Source organism: Manis pentadactyla, chromosome 8 (assembly GCF_030020395.1).
Source record: "Manis pentadactyla isolate mManPen7 chromosome 8, mManPen7.hap1, whole genome shotgun sequence".
Taxonomy (NCBI): Eukaryota; Metazoa; Chordata; class Mammalia; order Pholidota; family Manidae; genus Manis; species Manis pentadactyla.
The window spans coordinates 82,266,603-82,285,641 of NC_080026.1; the positions used below are offsets into that span (position 1 = coordinate 82,266,603).

A 19,039-nucleotide genomic window follows, 5' to 3' on the forward strand; every position below is an offset into this window, starting at 1 on the left:
TTCAGTGTGACCAAACAAATGACAGTAGAATGTTCTTGGGTGAAAGGATTATTCCCAATTTTATTTCCACAGTGGCAGGTCAGTCACTAAAATCCTTTCCACTCAGAGTGAGTCTGCATGCAGCAAGCCAGTCTCTGCCTCTGGGCCCCTTTGCCCACACAGCTGTCCTCTGGGCCTCTCTGTCTGCACAGCCATCCCAGTCCTCATCCTCAGTGCTGCCACCACTCCAGCCTCTGCTCTGCTCTCCTGCAGCCTTGCAGCCGTGCCACCATGCCACCCAGCATTGGGCAGGGCTCTTTATATAGAGTCAATAATGACATATTGCCCACACATGTGTAGTGAGCTAGCCAACCAGGGCCAGGTGAGAACCTAGCCACAGGGACCTTCATTTTATCTACACTGCTGTTCCTGTAACTTCAGTGTGTTTGGTGCTCCTGGAGTTGAGCACAGCAGAACTGCACAGAAGCCCTAGTATCTGCTTGAAATGCAGAGTGGCAGGGTTTGGGGAAAATTCTAGGAATTGTACTTTATTTCTCTTTTTCACAGCTGGTTCCCAGAAACCTTGATCAATCAGCAACAGTACGGTCCTGGCTCAGGGCCAGGCTGCTGAGATTCTGCAAGGTTCCTCACAACCTTTCCTTGGTGAATCAGCACCCTGGAGGAGTTGGATGGCTAAGGCTCCTAAACTACTAGCTGACTGAGTAGGAGTGGAGGATGAGGCCAGCTTGAGATCTGTGATCAGAGCTGGCCTGAGGCAAGGCTGCCCTGGGACTGGTTTGCTTCCAATAGCTTTCCACCTGCTTTTTCAAACAGGGTTCTTCAGGTTAGAAGAGATAGAAAACCACTTTAAATGGCTTAAGTAAAAGTAAGATCTATTGGCTCAGTTTACTTAAATGTAGGAGTATGGCTAGCTTCAGGGGCTCAAATAATATTATCAGAATCTTGTATTTCTCTCTTCTCACCTCCTCTTCTCCATCCATCTCTCAGTTCTACTTTCCTCTGTGTTGACCTTGTTCCTAGGCCTGTCTTCTGCATCTGCTGGTCTCTAGCATTTCCAGGCTTAAATCCTACAAGTGTAGTAATTCACTTGCAAGGGAACCCAAAAGCTCTAAGAAAAAAACCACCAAAAAAACAACTTATACCAAATCAAACATGTAAAAAAACAATGAAGGATTGTGTCTCCATGGTCTGGTTTGGGTTATAGGCTCATCAGTGAATCAATTGCCATAGCCAAGGAAATGGAATCCTCTGACAGACTAGGCCTGGGTCATGTGTCCATATGGTGGTTAGGGAATGTCCATCTGTGGATAAAATGCAGGTTCCTGTGGCCAGGATTCTCACCTAGCCCTGGTTGCCTAGCTCACTACACACGTGTGGACAATGCATTGTTATTGACTCTATATAAAGAGCCCTGCCCGGCGCTCTGCTTGACGTGGTGTTATGGCTGCGAGGCTGCAGGAGAGCAGAGCAGAGGCTGGAGTGGTGGCAGCACTGAGGACAAGGACTGGGCCCAGAGGCAGAGACTGGCTTGTTGCATGCAGACTTGCTCTGAGTGGACAGGATTTTAGTGACTGACCTGCCACTGTGAAAATAAAGTTGGGTATAACCTTTTCACCCCAAGAACGTTCTACTGTTGTTTTTTTGGTCACATTGAATCCATAGTGAACTTGCCTGAGGCTGAAAGCCATTGGCAAAACACCATCTCCAACCAAGTAGATTCTGAGGGATTGAGGAGTTTTCTCCGAAGAAAAATAAAGGTGTTATCACTAGAAGGAGGAGGAATGTATGTGTGAGTGCCAAAACACGAGTTATCAAATCAGGCCTTTTCATCTCTTCCTGCATCTATCATACAGGGACAGTGACCCTCTCCCCTGTGGCCTCTACTTATCTGTACCTTTTCTGAGATATATTTTCGTGTTTTGGGATAACCTCTACCATTCATTAAACTGGCTTTTACCAAAATGTTTAAATGCCTTGCAAATGCCAAACCTAAACAAACGTGTTTCTGCCTCTAACTTACCTGATCTTTCTATAATATTTCATACTATTGACATCTGTCTCTGCTTAAAATTGTCTCCTCTGTTGATTATTATGTGTGCACTATCCTTCTCTTCCTATCTCCCTGATTCTCATAAATCTCGTTCAATGACAGTGTGCTAAGTTAATTCACAGATGTGTTCTATTAAACCACTAAATTTTCTTAGCCTTACTTCTTTGATAGTCCTTAGATTAGCACCTGTCTCTCTACAGCTGTTTCACTCAGAGCCTCATCATCTCGCCTGTTGCCATCCTTCTACTAGCTCTCTTCCTCCCAGTTTACGCTTCTCTAATCTATCCAGGCAGCTGCGTCCAGGTCCTCTCAATTCCCTGTTTGAATCCCCTCTGTTGTTTCCCACTTGCCTGTTATTAGTAGTAACAGGACCTCCACTGATTGTTCCTTGTCCTCTCATCTCATTTCTTCCTTCCATCTGGATTTCATCACTTCACACATCTTGTAGATCCCATCACACAGTGCATGTTTTGGTCCTACATGCTTTTGCACATGATCTTCACTTTGCCTTAGATGCCCTTCTCCCACTGGTTTGCCTGGGAGTTTCCTACTGTTCTTTAAAACCTTCAGACACTATCTTCTCTTGGAAACTTTCTTCTACACCCTTACTACCTGACTGAGCAGAATAAATCACATAATATTCTGTATTAATTTGTACATACTTCACTGCATGCAGTATCCTGTATTTTAATTACTTATTTACATATATGTATTTTCTTAAAAATAGACTGAATACCTTTGGGTTGGACCTGTGTTTGGTGAGAGCCTGAATCAATTTCCAGCGCTCAGTACTGACAGACAAATAGTTGCTTCACAGTCTCTGTTGTCTTTCTGGCTGCTGAAGGCATTTGAGTTTCTGTCCAAACTTTAAATAAACTATGAGGATATAAGCTTCTTGAAGGTAGTAACCTGTGTTTTATTCACTATGCTTATCAGATAGTAAGATCTCAGTGAATAAATTGATGAATGAATAGATGAATTAATCCATTTGGTTGTCCAGAAGCACCTCAACTTTCATATATAGTCTTTTGTCACTCTAGCCACTTTGAGCACCAAGAGAGAATTTAGGGGGGCATCCTGTAGTCATCTCTAAGAGGCAAAACCTTGGACCAGAAAACAAGTTTTTTGATGACTCAGGCTAGGCTCATTCCTACCACAACACTTGAACTCAGTCAGTCAGTCATTCATCATTTCTTGGTGAGATTTTGGAGGCTTTTGCTTTTAGTACTGTCAGAATTTTCAACATTGTAGACTAAACCTCAAGAAAACTGATCCAGGCAGATGGGCAAACAAGTTCCAGAAGCCGCATGGGCTGGGAGTGCCTTTTTATACTTTTCACACTATTGGGAATGAAAGAAAATGCATAGGGAGAGAGGGAGAGAGAAACATAGGAAGAAAGATGTGAGAGAAAAGAGTAACAGAAACCATAGGTAACACTTTCTTCCTTTCTCTTTCTAGCATACCTCTCCCCAAATCTCCTAAGGCCTTTCTGGCCTTGTTCCATAGTTCGTAATTTCCTTTCCTTTGTTTCCACACACCCATTAAATCTGTGCCTTTTGTTGTTAGCCTCCTGAAATTCTGTGAAGGTGCAAAGTATATAAACCACGTCGCAAAAGAGCACCATCTGTGGGGAACCTTTGTATTTTGTGGGACCTTCTGTTTGATGAGTCCAGTAGGAGCTGGGGGTTCCATCTCCAACTGTGCAAACTGTAAAGGCTGAAATTTTTTGACCCTTGGCTACTAGGACGCAACCTGAATTCAAGCCTGTCAGACAATCTCACGCTGAATTTTGTATCTAGAGTGACTGTCACAAAGAAGCAAGGACAATTTTGAGCTCATCCCACTGCCAGCCTTTGGGTTGGACCTGCATAGTGGTGATGCTGGGTGTTGTTGGTGTTTGCAGGCTTCCATTTTTTATTCCTAATTGCTGCACCCATTCTTGTAACACATGTCCAATAAAGTGGGTGCCTTGATCACTCTCAGTCACCTGCAGCCAGCTGTAGGCTGCAAAGAGATGCTCTAGAGACCTTTTGGTCATTTGGTGATCTGCATGATGTACAGGAAAAGCAATCAACAAGCCAGTAACTGTGTCCACACAAGTAATAGCATACCAATATCCTTCTGATATGGGCAGAGGCACATTATAGTCTATCTGCCACCTGACAAGGGGTATCGGCCCCTTTACTATTGTCCCATGTTGCTGCGGGACTCTGTGTAAGTCCCTCTTAGAGCACACAAGGCACTCCTTCTGGGCTCTGCTGACCTCTTCAAAGGTCAATGGCAAATCCCACTGATGGCTACAGCCCACATTTTCTTTTGTCCCATGTACAACAAACACTAATGTAACCATTGGGCCACATCAGAGGCAGGCTTTCCTTCTAGCCAATGCACTTGGGCCAATGTGTTCGCTTCATTATTCCCTGGGGATGCCAAAGGCAAATGGCCAATCACATGATATATGGTAACAGTCTTAGTCTGGCCAGAGGCCCATAGGTCTTGCCACAACTCTTGCTCCCAAAGGGGTGAGTGACCAGCCACCCAGTTTGTGTGGTACCGTGTTGGTAGCCACAGGGTCAAGCCCTAATAGACGACCCAACTCTCAATACAGACAACTATAGGAGAGGGCTCCTGGGTGATCATGAGCCCTGCTGCCCACAACTCAGCCCATTGGCTGCTCTTCCCTTCTCCATCCTCCATTCATATTGTCTCAGTCTTAGGATGGAAAGCCACAGCCCTCCACTTTGGGGGCTTCCCATGACTGGAGACATCTATATGCCAAGCATCTTCAGGTATAGGGTCCTTTCCCTCCTGATAAGGACTCTTGGCTACCAGTAGCTCAAAAGCAAGTTCTTCTTGCTTTCCTCTGGTATATGTCTAGTAGAGAGGGCACTATGCTGCTGTAAATATGTGCCCCATTTGGTGTCTGTGTAGGCATCTGTGCCATGCCTCTCTGTGGCCTTTGGGTCCTGTCTTGCACCCACCTTGCAATGGGATAGGTGGTTATTACCTTGGTCAGAGCTGTTCCAGTGATGGGCTCCATAGCCAGGAAGGCATGGTACCCAGCAGCCAGTTGCTTCTCTATCAAGATGTACCAGACCTCTGCTCCTTTCCATAGTTGTGACCAGAATCCAGTAGGTTGCTGTGTCTGTTCAAGCTGCTGCCAAAGGCCCCATCCATAACCATCTTGTTACATGAACCTCTAGCTCACAAGCACGTGGTGAGTCCATTACACTCAAGGCCTGTGTGGCCTTGACTGCTCGCTTAGCAGCAGTAAAAGCAGCTGCATGTGTCTCATCCCAGATTCACCTGATGCCCTTTCAAACCAACTGGTATAAGGGCTTCAGAATTTGTGGCAAGTGTGGGATAAACAGTCTTCAGTAGCCCAAAAGACACAAAAACTCTTGTAATACTGCCACAGTGGTAGGTAGGGGTAGGGAAAGCCTGGACCTTGTGTATGACTGCTTTAGGAATAACTTTAGTTTTACCTGAGCAGACAACCCCCAAGAATTTTACCGACAAACCAGGTCTCTGAACCTTGGTGCTATTCACAGCCCACCCAAAGAGAGATGGGGGAGCTGTATGGAGCACCAGATTTCTCATTCCTTTGGTGAACAGCTCCTCATCAGGGCCCTGGGGGTTCATATTATGGACGATATTTTTCATGCCCAGCTCCTGTAACAACTGCTGGAGCTCAGCATACATTTTCCAGTTAGTGGGTAAGTATGGTAAATCACCCTGATTAGGCCAAACTGCCCTGATGGCTGCTGTCAGCCAATCCAGAAACACCTGATTCCCTGTGTGACAGGCACTTGGCAACCACTGCCGGAGGGAGGGGTGAGTTGTCAGGGAAGCCAGTCTACTCATATCAGAGCCCACCATGACAATGTTTTCCAACCCCATCTCTAAGAGATGCAAAAGCCACATAGGCAGAGGTTCCGGTGGCTTCTGCTGAAACTGGATGCTCATGTCCACCAACTCATTCTGGGTATAGAGGTGGAGCATGGAGCACTCCACAACCTGGGGAGTGAGTGGCTCCTCCCCCTGAGGAGCCCATGGTGGTTGTATTTTTATTTTTTTAATTACAACTGGCAGGCCTTTAATACAGGAGAGGCTGGTGCCTCGGGTGTTGATCTCAGCTACAGAGCAGCCCTTGGCCACACCCCCAATCCTCTCCCAACATCTCCTCCACCATCTCTAGGGCTCAAGGTATGGCTCTTTCCTCCACCTCCCCCATGGCCTCCTGCAACATGGATTCTCCAGCTGCCTCATACCTTGCTGCTAATGTATCTTCCAGGAGTGCAACCTGTGTTCTCAGTAACTGTCTCTCTTTCTTAAGAGCATCCCATCTCCTCCAAGTGATGCTGAAGTTTGTCTCTCTCTCCTGATGAAGTCTCTCTCTCTCCTCTAACCCTCTCTTGGGGAAAAGGCATCCCACAATTCCAGCTGCTACAGGGCCACTCAGGGACTCTACGCAGTCTTCTATCTCAAAGAGGGCTGATTCTGAAGCATCCGGTGTCTCCCCCTCTCCCAATTCTGGGGCAGGCCCCACCGCTCTAGGAGGTACTTTACCCTAGACCAGTTCCCCACTAGGGGCTCCCCAATTGGAAGCCCTACAGATAGGGGGCTCCCAAGTGAAGCTGCACCCTCTCCTGCTGCAGCCACTCAGGCCTCCCCACCGTCCACAGGGGGGGTTCTGGGCGTCTTCCCTCCATCTCTAGAGGCAGCCTGCTCAAGGGTTGCACCCATGTAGACAGATTTCAGGTTCAGAGCTCCTGTTGATTACTGTCAGATGTAACTCCAGGGAAAAGGCCTGGGGCAAAACATCTTTGAAACTGAAATCAGTCAAAGGGAGGAATGAAGTGGGAGAAACCTGTTTATTGCCTACACACAATTGTTCACTTCTCTCCAGTGTCTTGCAGGATCTGGCTGCAGAAAAAGGACCCCACCCAGCCTCTCTGGTGTAGATAAGCCCTCACTCACCCTTGTAATTACCTGTTGATATGGAGATAGACTATTTCTTTCCACCCCTTGGAATCCCTATTGATCTGGAGATGAACTAAGGCCAGGTGAGAGATTCTGGAAATGCTGCAATTTTACCCACAGGACCAATCTCTTTTTTTAAGAATGAGTCTGACTAGAGGATTATTGGTTTTTGCTTATCTTTTCAAAGAAGTAATTTTAGTTTCCTAAATCTTTCATATATTTTTTAGTCTCTATTTTAATTAATTTCTGCTCTGATCTTTATTATTCCCTTGCTTCTACTAACTTTGGGCTTTGTTGGTTCTCCTTTTTCTAGTTCCTTTAGTTGTAAAGTTATGTTGTTTATTTGGGCTTTTTCTTATCTCTTGAGGAAGGCCTGTATTGCTATGAACTTACTTCTTAGAACTGCTTTTGCTATGTCCCACAGATTCTGGAAAGTCATGTTTGTTTCCATTTTCACTTGTCTCAAGGTAATTTTTCATTTCCTTTTTAATTTTTTTTGTTGACCTATTTTCTATTTAGTCTCTATTTGTTTGTGGTTTTTCCAATTTTCCTCTTGTAATTTATTTCTAATTTCATACCATTGTGGTCATACTGAAAAAAATGCATGATTTCAGTCTTCTTAAATTTATTGAGATCTGTTCTGTGGCCTAATGCAATCTATCCTGGAGGATGTCCCATGTGCATTTGAGAAGAATGTATACTATGCAGTTTTTGGATGAAATTTTTTGTATATATCTTTTAAGTCTATCTGGTCTAATGTGTCATTTAAGGCCAATGTTTCCATATTGATTTTATGTCTGGATGTTCTATCCGTTGATGTAAGTCAGGTATTAAAGTCCTCTACTATTATTGTATTACTGTCTATTTCTCCCTTTATGTCTATTAATATTTGTTTTATATATTTAGGTCCTCCTATGTTAGGTACATGATTATTTATAAATATTATATTCTCTTCTTGGATTAACTGTTTTATCATTATGTAATGCTCTTTGTCTTTTATTGCAGTCTTTGCTTTAAGGTTTATTATGTCTGATGTAAGTATGGATACTTCAGCTTTCTTTTCATTTCCATTTGCATGGAATATCTTTTTCTTCTCTTCACTTTCATCTGTGTGTGTCTTTAGATCTGAAGTGAGTCTCTGTAGGAAGCATATAGATGGGTCTTTCTTTTTTATTCATTCAGCCACCCTGTGTCTTTTGACTGGAGCATTTAGTTCATTTACCTTTAAAGTAGTTATTGATAGTTACATACTCATTGCCATTTTAAAAATTGTTTTCTGGTTGTTTTGTAGTTTTGTTTCTTTCTTCTCTTGGGTTGTTCCTTTGTGGCTTGATGGTTTTCTTTAGTGTTATGTTTACATTCCTTCCTCTTTATCTATTTTATTGTCTCTATTTGAATTTTTGGTTTGTGATTACAATGAGGTTTACACACACACACACACACACACGCACACACTCACACACACATATTGATCTATACATATAGCAATCTTTATAAAGTTAGTAATCACTTAAGTTCAAATACATTCTAAACTCACTACATTTCTATTCCCCACCCTTACTTTTTATGTTTTTGGGTTCATATTTTACATCTTTTAATTTTGTGTATCCCTTGCTTATTATAGTTACAGTTGACTACTATTTTTGTCTTAGCCTTGTTACTAGCTTTTTAAGTGGATGATTCACTGCCTTTACTGTATGTTTGCCTTTACCAGTGAGATTTTTCCTTCCATATATTTTATGTCTAGCAGTGCTTTTCTTTTCTGCTTAAAGAAGACCCTTAACATTTCTTGTAAGGTTAGTTTAGTGGTGATGAACTACTTTTATTTTTTCTTCTCTGGGAAACTCTTTATTTCCCTTCACTTCTGAACTACCTTGTTAGGCAGTATATTCTTGGTTCTAAGTTTTCCCTCTCAGCACTTTAAATATATCCTACCACTCTTTTCTGACCTGAAAAGTTTCTGCTGAAAAATCAGCTGATAGTTTTATGGGGTTTCCCTTGTATGTGACTGTTTTTTTTTCTTGCTTCCTTTAAGAGTCTCTAAATTTTTCCATTTTAATTGTGGTATGTCTTGGTGTGTATCTCTGAGCCATCTTGTTTGGTACTCTCTGTGCTTCCTGGACCTGGATATCTGTCTCCTTTCCAAGGTTAGGGAAATTTTCAGTCATTATTTCTTCAAATAAGTTTCTACCCCCTTTTCTCTCTTTTCTCCTTCTGGGACCACTATAATACAAATATTAGTGTGCTTGACATTGTCCCATAGGTCCCTTAAACTATCTTCATTTAATCTTTTTTTCTTGTGCTGTTCTGATTGGGCGAGTTCCATTATTCTGTTTTTGATATCACCGATCTGTTCTTCTGTATCATCTAGTCTGCTGTTGATTCCCTCTAGTGTATTTTTAATTTTAGTTATTGTATTCTTTGGGTCTGATTGGTTCTTTTGTATATTTCCTAATGCTTTGTTGTAGTTCTCACTGTATTTCTCCAGTCTTCTCCTGAGTTTGATGGGCATCTTTATGACTATTATTTTTGAAGTCTCTATCAGATATCTATGTTTTATCAGGTCCCCTCCCCCTACTCCCTACCCCCACCCTCCTGCTGCCACTCATGTAAACATCCCTGGCTTTATCTTGTTCTTTTGTTTGCAACATATTCCTCTCTCTCCTCATTTTGTTTAACTTTGTTTCTATAAATTAGTCAAAACAGCTCCCTCTCCTAGTCTTGAAGGAGTGGCCTTGTGGAAGACATCCTCTGTGTAAATTGCATGTGCTTCATGACTTTAGCAGACTGGCTGGTGCTGGACTAGGCGTGGGTGTGTTGGGGTACATTGCAACTGCTCTAGCAGTAGGGGTCCTGGGTGTGCTCTACCCACCCTGGTGGTACAGTTGGAGGTGAAGTGGGCATGGGGTGGGAGAGTCTGGGGTGCACCATGCTGGGCTTCCCTACCACTGGTGCTGGAGTGAGTGCAGGCTGGGAGGGCCCAAGTTACACCACACTGGGGCTTCCTTGGCAATATGGCTGGAGCTAGAGTGGGCATGGGCTGGGGGGCACTGGGGCACTCCATACTGTGGTTGCTCAGTGGTATGGCTAGAGTTGGAGTGGGCACAGTCCAAGGAGTCCTGGGTGCACTACATCAGGGCTGCACTGGCAAGGTAGTTGGATCAAGGATGGGCTGGTAATGTCCGAGATTATGACAAGTCAGGGCTGCGTTGGCTAGAGCTGGAGTGGGTCTAGACCTCCCTTGGGAGGATGGCTGGAGCAGGAGTGAGCTGGGGGTGGTCCCAGGGTATGCTGTGCTGTGGCTGTCTTGGTGGGACAGCTGGAGCTGTGGTGTGTACAGTCGGGGGGGGCGGTTCTGGGGTGCACCATACTGGGGGGATGTCTAGAGCTGGTATGGACTAGGGTCCTAGGGTCATACTGGGGCAGCCCCACCATGCCAGTTGAAGTGCCTAGACCCTGTTCCCGTCTGCACTATCAAGAATGAGAGTGAATGTAAAATATGGTGCTCACCAGCACTTCTGATCCTGGAGAGAGTCCCATTAGTTCTCTGCTAGTTGGGCTGATGCTCTAAAGTTAGTAAGTGGATTTCCTTTACTTACGGTCTAGTTGTTCTTTAAACTGTTGTTTTTTCACAGTGGCCCAGGGCAGGTGAATCTGTGTAAGGGTCTCTTAAGTGATATCCCTGACCACTGTAAGTTGCTGTGTTGGGAGTAGAGTGCCTGTGGTTACAGTGTCTCTGTATCTATGTGGTTTCTCTATTGTTTGTTGTGCAAAAGCTGTTCAATCAGCCTTTAGTTCTTCTTTAGAAGGAATTGCTGTATATTAGGTATAGATTCAGTGTGTCTGTGGGAGGGGGTGAGTTCAGGGTCTTCCTATGCCACCGTCTTGGATCACCTCTCATCCCCTTTTTGAAGCAATTTAATTTCTCTATAAACAGTGTGAAACATATGTCTTTTATACAAGTAGTTTCAGAACAATTATAATGGGGCACATTTAAATATAAAGAATGTCTTTTACTCACCATCCACTTGTTTCCTGTTCCCCACATATCCGTTTTGTTACTATCCAAGCATGCTGTGTTCCTACGACAGCACAAGGAACCTTTAAAATTTTTCATTTGCTATGTCTTCACAGGTGTTCAGTCTGAGTCTGAAGGTCTGTAGTAATTTAATTCCTGGTTAAAACTCTGTCTGTGATTAAAATAATAATACCATTACTGGAGAAGGATTTTTACATATATATTGAGTTCTCAAATACCCTTGCAAGGTCGGTTAGTATACCACCTAAATATGGAAAGATAATTTGCATAAGATCACAGAGCATCAGGATTTGAACCCATGTCTGTTACACTGGGAAGCCTATACCTGTTTCACTTCACACTGCCTCTACTTGCTTGATGTCTTCAGGAGAATTTATTTTTTGAGACATAATTGACATATAACATTGTATTAGTTTGAGGTGTACAACATCCTGGTTCAATATTTGTATAGATTGTGAAATGATCACCACAGTAAGTCTAGTTAACATCTGCCATCATACATAATTACAGATTTTTTTCTTGTGAAGAGAACTTTGAAGATTTACTTTCTTAGCAACTTTCAAAGATGAAATTCCGTATTATTAACTCTAGTTTCCATGCTGTAAAATACATCCTCAGGACTTATATATTTTATAACTTGAAGTATACCTTTTGACCATCTTCACTCATTTTTGTCCACCTCCACCTTTGGCAACCAGCAATCTGTGAGTTCAGTTTTTTTTTATTCCACATGTAAGTGAAGTCATATGCTATTTGTCTTTCTTTTTCCTGACTTATTTCATTTAGCATAATGCCCTCAAGATCCATCCATGTTATCACAATTGGCAGGATTTTTTCCTTTTTATGGCTGAATAGTACCCCTTTGTATCTACATGTCATAGCATCTTTATCTATTCATCCATCAGTGGACATTTAAGTGGCTTCCATATCTTAGCTATTGTAAATAATGCTGCAGTGAATATGGGAATATAGGTATCTTTTTGAATTAGTTTTTGTTTTCTTCAGGTAAATATACAGAAGTGGAATTGCTGGATCATATGGTAGTTCTATCTTTAATTTTTTTGAGGAATCTCTATACTCTTGTCCAAAGTGGCTGTACCAATTTATAGTCCCACCAATAGGGCATAAGTGTTCCCTTTTCCAATATCCTTGCCAACATTTGTTATTTCTTGTCTTTTTGGTAATAGCTGTTTTAACAGTGATATCTCATTGTGGTTTTGATTTGCATTTCCCTGATGACTAGTAATGCTGAGGACCTTTTCATGTACCTGTTGGCCAGTGTATGCCTTTTCTGGAAAAATGGCTGTTCAAAATCTCTGCCCAATTTTTAATCTGATTGTTTGGGTTTCTTTGCTATTGAGTTATATGAGTTCTGTATGTATTTTGGATATAGATTTGCAAATATTTTCTCCCACTCATTAGATTGCCTTTTCATCATTTCCTTTGCTGTGCAGAGACCTCTATGACAACAGGAAAAATTCCCTTTAACCAGTACTTACATTTTATCACTCTGTTATTTTTAAAGACTTAAACCAAAAAACAAGGAAAATTTACAGCACCTGGAAGCTAGAGAATGGGGAGAGAATAAACTTTAGAGCCTAATGTCCCTTCTTGCTCCTATTGACTACATAGTAGCAAAGAAATAAAGGCAACAAAGCACTGAAATTAAGAATGCCTTGTCCCTTGGCCAAGATGATAGACACTTGTGAAAAGCAAACAGGCTTTGAATAATTCTTAATAAAGCCACCATTCAGTGTTAATGCAGTACCATTAAAACAACTTGTGTTGTTGAGGTACCTTGTGCTTGGCAGAGGACTTGTGTCTGAAACAGTGGTGCCTTTAAGATGCTCCTAGAGTAAAAGCTGCCACTTTTGAAGGTGGTATAGTAGAGAGAGGCCCAAGCTACAGAGAAAGTATTTGACAACAATCTTGAATCCAGTTTCCTGATTTGCCTCCTATCCCAACCAGGTGCCTGTTTGCCAACCTCAGCTTTGCCTCAAAGCCTCCCAGTGTCATGAGAATACCAAATTGCCAGTGCTGATGGTGGCCTGGACCTTGCTGCCTTTGTTGTGAGATGGTCTCTCATATATACCTGTAACTGCATGCTCCCGGCTTGGACTTCTGCCCAGCATGTACATGGAAGAAGCAGCTCCCCATTTTAATACCCTATTTGATTTTTGTAGGGAGTTCACTCTCATTTATGACTTGGTAAGCTTTGAACTTTAATATTATTTTGGATGATCAAGAGGTAAATAAATCATCCAAGAATCAAAATCTTTTTGTATTAATCTGTTGGCACAATTGTGCGCCCAACTCATAAAAGAATAGGTTATGGTCTCAAGTTTCCCATGACTCAGCCTCCACCCCTTACTCCAGATACACACATTTTATACCTTTGCAAACAGTAACAAAAAAGAAACTTCTCTTTTCTCGAGGAGCGAAGGAAGTGGATTTGGAGAAACAGGAATGAGATTGGAGACGATTGTGTTAAGGGGATCTTCTTGCTTTAGAAAAGGAGTTAATGACTGTCCAGAGAGAGGTGGGGCAGCATAGTGGAGATGGGTGGTTTTCCAGCAGGATGCTCGTTTTTCATCTCTGGGCTGGGCATGGAGGCCCCTTTGTTTAGGGGCAAAGGGGGGAGAAAGGGGGCTGCTTGGAGGCAGTGGGGATGGAGCTGGGACTACAAGAGTCCCCAAGTGGATGTCCCCTGGCCTCTGAAGCAGCATGTAACATTCTAGAGCATGAAGGATACTGTGACAGGCCTCCAACCTACACCACTGCTCTCAAGGGCCCAAGTGAAGTATTTTCCTCTGTTTTACCTCTCGGCATAATACATGAATAATGAAAAGCAGGTAGCATTTATGGAGCACTGTACTCTGTGCCAGATACTTTTTGAAGTGGTTTATGTGGGTGATCTCATTTCCACCATTTTGGGTTGATAAAACTATCATGCACATTTTCCAGATGAGGAAATATAGAGGTTAAGTAAGGGGCCCGAGGTCAAATAACAAGCACAGCATAAAATCATATGTGCACATGGAACTGCTCTGCATGTCCTGAATATCTAAAATTTGGAAACTAGTCTCTTCTTTGTCTGAGTAGTCATTGACTAGACTACTATCTAGAAGGCTGTGCAGAGCAGGCTTTACACTGAGCTCAAGTGCCTATTGTGAGCCACATGCAGTCTTGAGTGGCATTCAGGGCTCTTCATGGTGAGTTCATCTTTCTATCCTTGCTTCCTCTTCTTTTTCCTCAGGTTCCGACTGGAACCAACTTTGTCCAGTCTTCGAGGATGCCTTTATCCTTAGAGGCTCTTTGTTCCTTTTGCCTAAGTCTCTTTCTTCATGTGTTAAAATTTTCCTACTCATTTCTTAAGTCCCAACTCAAATGCTGCTCTTTCACCAAGCTTTCCTTCATTTAGCTGGTGTTTGAGTGCCTAGTTAAGTGCAAGACTGTCTGCTGGGCCTTCTCCAGGTCACTTTGTCAAGTGTGATCCTGAGATCATGATTATAATAATATAATAATACTATAGTATTACAATAGTCATAACAGCAGCAGCCAACACATGTAGCATTTACTGTATGTTAGGACTGTTAATGTGCTTTATACACACTTAATACACAGCATTCCCCATATTGTCTTATGTTCTATTTAAGAACATGTCTTGGTTTTCTGACAAAATTAAAGCTTTTTGAGTCCGTGGGTCCTGGCTCTTGTTCATTTTTATTTTTAATAAATAGCTATATCTGGGACATACATAGATATCTAAGACAGTGACTTGGACATAGTATGAACTAAATAAATAGCATTAGAGTTGAATTTGATATATACTCATACTTGAATATACCCATACCACATTTTTATCCCTCATATAAATTTCCAGCTTCTCTTGAAAAATCAAAAGAGCTGACAATTCTGGGCCTGCATTCCTGCATTGTAATGTTTTCTTAGAACTAACCAACCACTGTGTTTTTAGTTAGGGTATGTGAAGTTTCCCACAGTCCCTACTACCCTATCCCTTGCCTCAGGTCCCATAGTATCTGATTTTGTACCTTTGTGAAGCCAAAGGAGAATCTAGATTATAGTTTGCAGGTTGGCTTCTCCAGGGTAGGAAGCACTGCAGCCTTTATACAATGAAGCCATTTGGGCAGTCTGAGTAGCTCTTTTTTGTCACTGTTCCACCAGCAAGATTTGTGTTTCAGCCAGAAAGATGGCTCATTTTTCTGGCACCAGTTTCATGGCTGTGCTGTTTGGGTGATTCAAAGAGTCATTTGAAGATCTGATACTGTGATCCAGACCAAATAACTTTAAGCACCTTCCTATCACATGACCTTAGCACAAGATGGAAAAACACTGTGATGGTTCCTGACATCTCTATTGAAGCTCTCATAAAATGCTGTGGAGGGGGCCTTGAGTTAGGACACTCTTCTAAGGATTCTTCACTGGGGGGTGGAAGCACAGCAACCCTCAAGGCAAGGTGAACTCTTTCTGACACTTAATGATGAGTCACTGAAGATGTTGCTGTTTTTCCTGACATTGACAGATATAATCCTAAACCATACTGTTCGTGCTTGCCTCCATCCCTCATTTATTTACTCAACAAATGTTTGAGTGCCTACTAGTAACAGGCCTTGTGCTCAATGCTTAGGATATAGGATATGTATAGTGTTTATTGTCATTGAACTAAAGAATATGCTTAGTAATATAGTTTGTTTACATTCTGAATCAAGTTTCTTATCTCATTGCAGACAGGCAAGGAATAATTCTCAGATTAAGACCAGTCCATGGATTAGACTTTATCACTGGTCTGCAGTGTAGTGAGGGAGAATAAGATGGCATGAGATGTGGCTGTAGAGGTAGGCAGGAGCCATATTGGCCCAAATGCACAAGTGAAAATGAACTCTTCACTAGAATGTGGTAAAATTTGAGTTAAAAAGCCAAGTAACTCCTTCAAACCCTTGAGAGTTTCAGAATTTGAAATAGAGAACAACCAACCTGCACTGTGGTGGAATGCTGGTGGTCCTTCAGACTGACTCAGGAATTAAACTCTTTGCTTATGCACACCAGCTTCCGAGTGTGTAGTTAAAAATCACACTTCAATACATTTGTATAGCATGATCCAGGTATGTGTTCATTCTACAAAAGCCAAGGGCCAGTAACAGAGGTTGAAGACTGGTGGCCCATAGGCATTTGTTTGATCCACACGGTGTTACTGAGAAGAAAACCAAATTAATTGCCAGCATTTAAAAAACTTGAAAATCTGGCACGCTAGGCTTATATTCTCTTTGGGAAGGGAATGTGCTTACCCAGTACCCACCATCCCTTAATGTCTTCTGCCTGACTTGTATATTAATCGTGGGTTATGCTGTAGTAACAAATGAATGAAAAGTTTCAATGGCTTACTGGCAAGGTAAAATTGCAAGTCCATTGTGGTTTTGTTCCACATCATTTTTCACTCCAGTATCAGGCCAGGGAGCAGTCTTTCTGTGGAGCATCACTGGTACTAAAGTAGAAGGAAAGAGAGTGTGAAGAAAAATGTACTAGCTCTTAGAGCATCTGCACTTCTTTCATTGGCCAAGGCAAGTTGCACTGTGACTGCAGAGGGGCTGCGAAAGTGTAATCCACTTGCAGGGGGAGGCAGCCAATAGTATGTACAATATAGTCTACCACAACCCTTTTGCCTAATTTAATGGGCCTGCCTGACACCCATAGATATTTGAGAATATGACCACTTTGGCCCGTGGAACTTGAATATTCAAAGTCTGGTCATAGTCAAATACATGAGAGTTACTCTAAAGTTTACCACGGCTACAGCTGTCATGCCGTGTCTATATTCCTTCTCTTCCTTTCCCATCCCTTTCCCCCTCCCCTCCTTTCTCATCCCCTCCACTCTCCTCCCTTCTCCCCCGCTCCTCTTCCCTTCCCTTTCCCTTCCCATCTATATGCCCGTGAATGGGTTAAGATTTCACAGGTTGTTCCTTAGACACCCTTTACTTCTTACTTTAGATTCTACCCAGGCAAGGCGCACTGACCACGATCACAGTGTTAGTGAATCAGGCTGTGGGGCAGCAATGGCTCTGTTCTTTACTGCACCCAAGCACTGACCTCCAGCGGGTGAGGTGTGCACCCAGACTGAGCCATCAATGTGTAATGCAGCATAGCTGAAGTCTGGTGGGATTTAGCCATAGAGAATTAGTAAACAAATAGACATGTGAAACTGAGTGTTTATTACACCCAGTTCTGCTCTTGGGACTATGAAAACACAGTGCTTGTTCTTGAAGAGCAAGGAGATATTCAGAGAAACCATCAAGAATATAGACTTAAGTGCTCAATTGTATGATACTCACTTAATTTACCTGAGTTACCAGTGTGTCTTTGGCATCAGCAGAGGAGTCTTTGTGAAGAAGTCAGAATTATGATGGACTTGATGTATGGAAAGTAAAGTACATTATGCTTGTGTTCAAGGTTTCAACTCGTGTTACCTAAATCCAGAATCTTTGGAAGTGAGATGAGCAAAGTTTTCTATTAAAATTGACATTTTTGTCAGGCCTTGAGTCTCAGTTGTGAACCATAGGTGTGATTTGAAAGTGTAATCGCTGCACTCAGCAGCCCCAGGGCTGTTCCCTTCCATCCTCTTATCTTCCTTGGTTCTCAGCATGCATTACTTATGTGCTGCAGTAGTGTATTTTCCAAAAGTCATTCTAGGGTTTTCTTAATTGAACATCCCTAACTTAGATTTCACACAGGGGCTGTTTGTGTTCTCCTCACTTTGAAGGTAGTGGGCAGGGAACTGATGCATCATGTGTCTAGGAGAGCCCCTGAAAAGTAGCAGGCATTGAATACAAGTTGAATGAGATGGATGGATTGTGTTGGAGAACCACAAGATCCATCTTTCTCTTCTCAGTCATTCCTTTATTCCACTTTCCTGTTCGTGCTGAGAAACAGGAAGAAAATGAGATAGCCATTTGTTTTTTTTTTTCTTTTTTTAAATTAAGGTATCATTGATACACAGTCTTATGAAGATTTCATATGAGCAACATTGTGGATTCAACATTCACCCATATTATCAAGTCCCCCCCACACATCCCATTGCATTCACTGTCCATCAGTGCAGTAAGATGCTATGGAGTCATTACTTGTCTTCTCCGTGCTATACTGCCTTCCCTGTGACCTCCCAATATTGTGTGTACCAATTATATTGTCCCTTAATCCCCTTTTCCCTCACTCTCCACCCGCCCTCCCCAACTCCTTCCATTTGGTAACCACTAGTCCCTTCTTGGAGTCTGTGAGTCTGCTGCTGTTTTGTTCCTTCAGTTTTGCTTTGTTGTTAACCTCCACAAATGAGGGAAATCATTTGGTACTTGTCTTTCTCCACTTCGCTTATTTCACTGAGCATAATGCCCTCTTAGCTCCATCCATCTTGTTGTAAATGGTAGGATTTGTTTTCTTTTTATGGCTGAATAACTTCCCATTGTGTATATGTACCATATCTTCTTTATCCATCCATCTAGTATGGACACTTAGGTTGCTTCCACATTTTGGCTATTGTAAATAGTGCTCTCATATAAATAGGGGTGCATATATCTTTTTGAATCAGGTATCTTGCTTTCTTCAGGTAAATTCCTAGGAGTGGAATTCCTGGGTCAAATGGTATTTCTATTTTTAGTTTTTTGAGGAACCTCCATATTGCTTTCCATAGCAATTGAAACTATTTACATTCCCACCAACAGTGTAGGAGGGTTCCCTTTTCTCCGCATCCTCACCAGCATTTATGTTCTTGTCTTTAGGATGTTGGCCATCCTAACTAGTGTGATGTGATATCTCACTGTGGTTTTAATTTGCATTTTCCTAATAATTAGTGATGTGGAGCATCTTTTCATGTGCATGTTGGCCATCTGAATTTCTTCTTTGGAGAAGTGTCTGTTAGATCCCCACCCATTTTTCGATCACGTTATTTGGTTTTTGGG

At 42.4% G+C, this 19,039-nt stretch overlaps 1 long non-coding RNA gene across 3 annotated transcripts in view; it reads left to right on the forward strand.

Moving 5' to 3' along the window:
- LOC118917348 (uncharacterized) overlaps window positions 1-19,039 on the forward strand; it is an 89,814-nt gene that overhangs the window by 45,027 nt on the left and 25,748 nt on the right. Inside the window, exon 2 of one of the 3 annotated variants that reach the window (XR_008998910.1) lies at window positions 6,970-7,116. The exons of the other annotated variants lie outside the window; for them this stretch is intronic. This is a non-coding gene — a long non-coding RNA (uncharacterized LOC118917348). The remainder of the gene's footprint in view (window positions 1-6,969; window positions 7,117-19,039) is intronic. 3 annotated transcript variants of the gene reach the window in all.